We start from the raw sequence: 6,317 nt of genomic DNA on the forward strand, positions 1-6,317 counted from the left end.
TACTACCTGACCCATGCTGGCAGGCCTAATGAAGATGGCAGCGTTGTATCCATTTTTCTATGCATGGTGGAGTATTAAGTTGCATTTGTGGATACAGTGGAATGTGTTTGCAAACAATAGCTTCTGAAGTATTTGTGTTCTTCACTACACAATCGTGTCTGAGATTTCATCTAGGGTCATGCACAATAGATGTTGAAATACCCAAAATCTTATATTATAAAACACTGTGTTCAAAATGTTGAAGATTTGCAACTTCTCCTCATCGTCACCCACTTTGTGTCTTTCAGACGATCATTTTACTGATTGAACTAATTGGGAAATGTTTCCAACAGGTGTTTTCTTTAAGCTTACACACAGTTTATATTGTCTTCTTGCACGTATCCCAGTGTTGTTGGATTTAAAATGTTTTCAATTAAAGAAAGGGTTTAAAGAATTTGTAAATTGGGGCAGTACTGCGGTGCGTTAGTTAGTAGACCTCACAGCAAGAAGGTTCTGGCTTCTAATCTGCTGACTAGCTGGAGCTTTGCTGTTGCATGTTGCACATTCTCCCTGTGCCTGTGTTGGTTTTCTCTGGGTACTCTGACTTCCTGTCACAGTACTCAGCCATACATGGTTAGCACTCCAACACAAATATGCAGTATTTACCCCACCTCTCGCCATATCACAGCTGGAATAGGTTCCAGCCACAGTTCTAAATTGGATGACTGGAAGAAAATGGATGGATGGTAGACTCCCAGCTATCTAAGGAACTATCTAAGAGTTAATCCAAACAGTCACAGACATCAGTAACAGTTATGTTATGAGTTGTAGTAAATTGATCCTATTTGTTAAAGGTTTTCTGTCGATGTGTACTTAAGTACAAAGTCAGTGGCATACCTTTTATACCATTTTTCTAGCTATTGTTAGAGTTAGATTGTACATATAAATACAAGGCCAGTTTGGCAATCATAATGGTTTATTAAAGGTATCTAAAATAGGGATAGGTTGCATGCCTAATATATCTATTACTGCTGTTTTAGTCCACTAAAGCAAATCAAATCAAATCAAATCACTTTTTATTGTCACATCACATGTGCAGGCACACTGGCACAGCACATGCGAGTGAAATTCTTGTGTGCGAGCCCCACAAGCAACAGAGATGTGCAAACACAACAACACAAACGAGCAAAATACAAGAATGGCCAACCTGAAACTAATAAATATATGTACAATATATAATAGTGTATGCATTTCTGGATGTGTATACTAAATATTTTCCTACGTGTGTGTGTGTGTGTGTGTGTGTGTGTGTGTGTGTGTGTATACACATTTTTACAAATTAAATAGTAAAAAAATAAAATAAAATAATAATAATAATAATAAAATATATAAAATATACAGAGTTGAATATGTGCAAAACAAGTGGCATTTATATACAGTGTGGAGTGCATAAGCACCAGTAATATATGTGTAATATATGTGTAATACACCAACACTGGCATTAGTTTACCTTTCTTGATTTTTTTTCCCACTGATGTGTCATCCCTGCAGCAAAAATAAATTTACTGGCACTCTGGAAACACAGATTCATGTTTCAGCAGCTGTCATCACAGTGATGATTCATATCAGCGGTAAATTTTCCATGAAGACAAATATGTGTTTGAGCTGCAGCAATTCATCATCACCGATTGTGATCTGATGAAGCACTTATAAAATAGGATGACAACAGTGACTGTGATGTAATGGGAGATTTAAAAGGCTTATCAGAAGTGCCTCGCTAGATCTCTGAGGTATTCTTTTGCTAAAAATGTTGCCCTTTTAAATGACCTTGATGAATTAAATAGTTAATAATAACTATGTGAATGAATGTGCATGGAAGTGATATTCACATCCCATGTGTGTTCTGTTTTTCTACTGAGAAAAATTTCCATAAATCAATAGGAGACATCTTCTCTTTGCTGTTGACAGTCTAATTCGTCATCACTGGCCAGATGTGAGAGTGTGATAATGTCCACCTGGGCCTGGAGAAAGGATAATATAATTTGCTATTCGGACAAGTCAACCATCAAGTTAAATGTGGGTGTTCCCGTGTTAGATATGTTGCAAGCGGACATGAACTATGGCATCTACCACTTATACAAAAGGCGGTCAAACATTATACACCTAGAAGCCTAGATCATACCCCTCTGTGGGCATGGACGCAAACAGCCAGAGACCCAGCAGCTGAGAATCTTATCCACTTGAAGTTCACATGACACAAGTCTAAAGAAACACTGGCAGGCAAGTGAACTTCCATACGAACAATCCCACTCACTGGGATGATGGTGAAATTTACATTAATTGGACCCAAGTAATCCCATGTTAATCAAGGCAAATAAAATAATATAATACCACTCAAGACAGCACAAGCTTGGTAACAGCTTATTAAGCAAACTCAGCCAACATTCCCCTAATGGGAAGTCTATTGCTTGTTAATTATAATACTTTTTAAAGATCTACCTCTGCCTTCCCATTTGGATATATTAGTTTTTGTATTCCATGTAAAAACTTTTAATATTTATACATTAAATGGGAAATAATTACAAACACACAAAGTAAAATTTATGTAAATATTCCTGAAAAACAAAAACAATCAAAAGCAATGTGTTCAAAACAGCAAATTCATTATAAATAAATTATAAAATATACTTTGGTTGGTTTTATCTATCTATCTATGTATGTGTGTATATATATATATATATATATACAGACAGATAGATAGATAGATAGATAGATAGATAGATAGATAGATAGATAGATAGATAGATAGATAGATAGATAGATAGATAATAGGTGACACAATTATAGTGCAGCATATTGTTACACTTATCTAAGTTCTGTGCTGGTCAAAAGATGGATGTTGTGGCTATTTCAATTTGTGATTGAATTAATTAAATGACTTAATGAACATAGTTAATCATCTCAGCAAAGCCTGATTTGAAAGAGGCCCCCTCAGTTTCTCAGTTAGCAGCCGGATCTCCCGGAGCTGGAGCTGGGGAGCTTCATCACAGATCCCAGTACAGCTGGCAGAGACCTCACAGCCAAAGCGCCTCCAGTGTGTCTGATCTCTGGGGACGAGAACCTAATACCTCCCTCCCTCAGCTCTCTCCACGCTTGGGCGAATGCACATACTGTACCATGAGCCGCAAAGTATGCGATTTCACTGTTTGAGTTGGCTGCCGACACCAAAGCTGTCTGCGCCTTAAGGAGGAACCTGCTGGCCCCTGTTAGAGAAGACAGGCATCACAGAGCAACTATTTTAAAAACCTTGTTTCTTTTGATGGAGCTACACATTGTGTATTCTGGTACAATGGAAGCATAGTTCACAACAATCACTTTTGTGCTGAGGCATTTCATATATGTTATGTCATGTGGTGCCGATGTTTATTTTAAGTTCACAGCTGTATTCAATGAATGCGGCACTGAGGTCAATGTGTAAACAGGGTCATAGACAGTCTTTGTTTATGAGGTGTTAGGCCAAACACTTAAAGCGACATGCTTGTGGTTTTGCATGTTTACTGCACTGTTCAGAGAAAAGTGCAGTAACTACACTCCACTTTGGAGAACTACACTCCAAAGTGATCCAGCGTGTTACGTTCATTTATAATTGAAAGATAGAAATCATGTAAAGGCATGGAGAAAACCCTGTATGTGCTGCTATAACATTTTGTTTTCATCTGTATTTGCACATTTTAGTTTTTGTCAGCTCATGAAAAATAAAACATACTTTACATCTAGTGTTCCACAGTGGCCCCCAAAACTGCAAACTCTAAATAAATGTAATAAACAAACCAATGAATCTATCAATTTGCCTTTTAGCACAATTTCTTTTGTTTTCCTTGATCTCCAACAACATACTCTGCAATGCAACTGCCACATGTCTGAGCCTCCACGATGCTCAGACTTCCAGTGATCAGCTCGTGCAATGCAGAGCTCGCAATTTTACCAATAAATTAAGGTTAAAAAATGTTTTCCTATTATTACGCATTTTATTTACCTTACATCTCTTTTATATTTGATTTTCACAAGAAATCTCAATAAGTCATCTGTGTAGCATGCTTCTTTGCCAAATGTCTGGCTTTGTTATTTGCTGTTATATTTTATATATTCAGAATTTTTGTTCACAATTAACTGCTTCTTTACAAACTGTTTATTTTTATCTCCTAAGGTCAAGAGTCACAATGTAACTGGTGCCCAAAAATCTAAAAAGAATGCCTGAAAAAAAAATCCAGGATTTCCCAAACTTCGTGTGAATGATAAGCTTGGATGTGCGCTGGATTCTTGCTGTTTTCCCGTGTCCATCCTCCGAAAACAGTTGACAGGGGGAAAGCTAAATTCTTCTGACCGTGTCCATACAAGAGATCTGTATCTATTTTTGGCCACAGCTTCTACATCCCACACATGTATGATTCCCCCCAGAGTGTCTGGTGACATCTTTTTCCCAGCGAACTCTGTATACATGCGTCCTGGGTCATCTTTATTTGTCATGTGGGTACTCCAGGATCAAGCATGTGGTTCCCAGAGAAAAAGTTTGCCAAGGCTTAGCGAGAAAACCAACAGCATAGTGTTTGCCAAAACACAAATCAGTAGGATTTAGCCTAAGACATCATGAATTTCCTTACCAGGATAGTTCACAACAAGAATTATTGAGCAAATTAACAACAAGTCTTAATTGCGGAAATAGCATAAATTCTTGGCCCATTTTAAATTTCCACTGTAGTTCCACATCATGTCATATCGAATCATTTTGATTTGATGCTTGCTCGAAATTGTCTCTAGAGGATAATAGTGGAAAGTTTCCCAGAAAAAAGCCTGGCTCTTCTCTAATAACATCTTTTGTTCTTCTCCAAAAATAATCATGAACTGTCAGGCTGTGTTCGGCGTTGCAAAACACCACAGAAGTGTCAGTAGCGACCACGTTTTATGAGCTGTGTGAGTGCTTTCTATTAACTTTTTGAACAAATCAATATTAGCTTGTGATGTGGGCCAATATAGTAGAAAACAGTATTCTGAGTTTGAACCCGCTTTGTGGAGTTTGTGTATTCATTCAGTCATGTAGGTCATGCTGACTATTAATATAAGAATACTAATGTAATACAATTAGCTTGGCCTTCATCGGTGTAGTCACTAGTATAGTTTTATTTCAGAGTGGTTCTCTCAGTTTTGTAAGGTCACAATGATTCAGTTGCTTAAAGCATCTGATTCAAATCTCTCTTTATTTGCACCTGAGAAACATTTGTCTTATTCAGCTGCTTGAAATACTTTAAAGCATGTACAAAAACATAAATGCATCATGCTTGGAATAGCTTTCAGAACTGGGTAGCAATACCTCACATTAGCACATCATCTTTGTTCTCCTTAGTCTCTAGTTTGCTACAATGGTGTTTCTGCATAAGATATTTGACTAAATTTTCTTTCTTCATGAGGTATACTCTGGTTTCACAAGATATCCTCAACAGCCAGCATGACCTTTGACTCCTAGAGTTAAAACTGACATTTTGTTTTAGGAGTATTTCATACAGTCACAGATGAAATATCTGATAAAATGCAATGCTTACATTTTAGTTTGGGCTTAGAGCCACCTGCATACAGTACGTTCACCGATACGATGATGTGAAGCTCCCCGCTGCACTGAAAAACATCCTTCTGACGTCTTTCATTATGATAGATCGCCTATATTTTTTAGTACTGCTGCCAAAATCTGTTTTCTTGTCTGAATAACAGACGACAACTTAAATTTAAGCACTTGAAGACAAACATGTAGGTTTTTTTTATTCTTTTTTTTTTTTTTATAGATTTACAGATAATGATTGAAACAGAATAAGTGACTGACCCACATAAACAGTTTGAGACTGACCAAACATACTTTCCACTTTTTTCCCATTAAAATATAGCATTTCAAGTTAAAGGTCATGAAAGTTTCTACATTTTCTTCAGCACTCAGTTGACATATCAATACATCATCTGTATAGTTCTGAGGTAGTCAGTGAGGCAGCAATAGATATATCTTGGAATAATCTTGATGAATGGATGTTGAATTTAAGCTGTAGCCAAATGAATCTGACGCCAAGTTGCTCTAAGAAAACCTTTTGTATGAGACGAAAAAAGAAATCACGTGTAGTTTATAAGGAGCAAAAAGATGCCCAGGCATTGATCTATTCATGGTCTTTATAGTGATGAAAGAGGTCAAAATTAATTTATTGTTCTTTAATTGTAAATAGGAATCAACCATAGATTTTTTTTTTACTGATTATTATTATTAAAGTTAACCTCCTATGGGCAGAGTTGAGGCTTTTATT

Source organism: Aulonocara stuartgranti (genome assembly GCF_965226115.1).
Source record: "Aulonocara stuartgranti genome assembly, chromosome: 6".
NCBI classification, from domain to species: domain Eukaryota; kingdom Metazoa; phylum Chordata; class Actinopteri; order Cichliformes; family Cichlidae; genus Aulonocara; species Aulonocara stuartgranti.